This window comes from Schistocerca americana, chromosome 3 (assembly GCF_021461395.2).
Source record: "Schistocerca americana isolate TAMUIC-IGC-003095 chromosome 3, iqSchAmer2.1, whole genome shotgun sequence".
NCBI lineage: Eukaryota > Metazoa > Arthropoda > Insecta > Orthoptera > Acrididae > Schistocerca > Schistocerca americana.
In genome coordinates this window covers 237906209-237907721 of record NC_060121.1, presented here as the reverse complement: position 1 = coordinate 237907721, position 1513 = coordinate 237906209, and the positions used below count along the sequence as shown (strand labels likewise).

At 43.5% G+C, this 1513-nt stretch overlaps 1 pseudogene; it reads right to left on the bottom strand.

The window, feature by feature from the left end:
- Positions 1-546: 546 nt before the first annotated feature.
- Positions 547-664, bottom strand: LOC124608005 (annotated as a pseudogene).
- Positions 665-1513: the final 849 nt, after the last annotated feature.

Sequence of the window (1513 nt, the reverse complement as noted above, 5' to 3'; positions counted from 1 at the left end):
TCTTTTGACTGCACTGACCTACAAGCTTAACATTTTTATACTGCCAAGGGACGATAGACCCTAAACGCGACATAAATTTAAACATTATACACGTACCCATCATTGAGAAAGAGGGTTTTGAGCAGTCGGACGGGCACAAATACAGACGGACAAAAGTATAAAACGACCTTTGTTGCGCGTCTGTACGAATAACTGGCTAAAATTACCCAATTTTGGATACAAGTTGCCTATATAAAGACGGTTTCCAGAAAAAAGCTATATTTTACAAAATGATATACCAAATTTAAGCTTTTAAAATGCTATCATAATCCGCTCATTCTAAACTAAACTAACTAATCTCTCTCCGAACAGGCCTTTGACGGCCCAACGGTACGGACTGACCGCCGTGTCATCCTCAGCCCGCAGGCACCACTAGATGCGGATATGGAGGGTCATTTAGTCAGCACACCGCACTCCCGGCCGTGTGTCAGTTTACGAGACCGGAGCCGCTACTTCTCGATCAAGTAGCTCCTCAGTTTGCCTCACAAGGGCTGAGTGCACCCCGCTTGCCAACAGCGCTCGGCAGCCCGTGTGGTCATCCATTCAAGTGCTAGCCCAGCCCGACAGCGCTTACCTTCGGTGATCTGACGGGAACCGGTGTTACCACTGCGGCAAGGCAGTTAGCATATAATCGACTCAGTAAAAGGGGTAATCCTATGTTAAAAACAAAAGCTGTCCTCTGATGGGTCTCAGCAACGTACGTGGACGAGGAGCTGGTGACGTCACAGAGCGGAATTCAACGTCCCACTACACTGCTGAGCGTGGAACAAATAATCTGGCATGTCAGATTCTTGCCTTGTGGAGAGGAACGTGGCCAACGAGAAGCGATATCGTTTTACGTTACAACCAGAATATAAGAGCCAGCATATTGACTGAGGCTGAAAGTCGTGTTTGGTGGGTTTTCTTTCTCCCAGACTACGTGGTATTAAGATAAGCTGTTTCAAAGCATAAGCAAATTGCAGACATCCAGAAAACGCGTCGTTCTAGCTCCAATTCGTTATAATAAAATGACAGGAAGCCACTATCGATAGGGAAAACCTTCCGGTAGTTGACGTTTTCAGTGTTATAACTTGTGTGCTAAGAGAGTTTCAATATCACGCCACAATGATGAACTGTCAAAAGCCCGTCTTTTTATTACAATCTGCGTATTAAATACTAGCATAGCTCCCGCTGCTTCGCTCGAGTAGACTGTATGGTCTGCAGAGATTTTATTGTTTTTATTTAATTGAATTTTTATGTAGTTCACAAACTGCAACACCTTCTAAGATTTTCACGCTAACGGAGGCAATATGGACAAGGTCTTTTCCGAATGTACTTCTGACCAAAAGCGATTCTGGTAGAAGGAATCCAAAGTTTTTGTTAATCATGCCTTTTGCATGCTTGTGAAGATATTTCCATAGGAACTATCATCCCCTAATAGATATTGCTTTATATCGACCGAGAAATGGAATACCAATTTTCATAAATATAACTT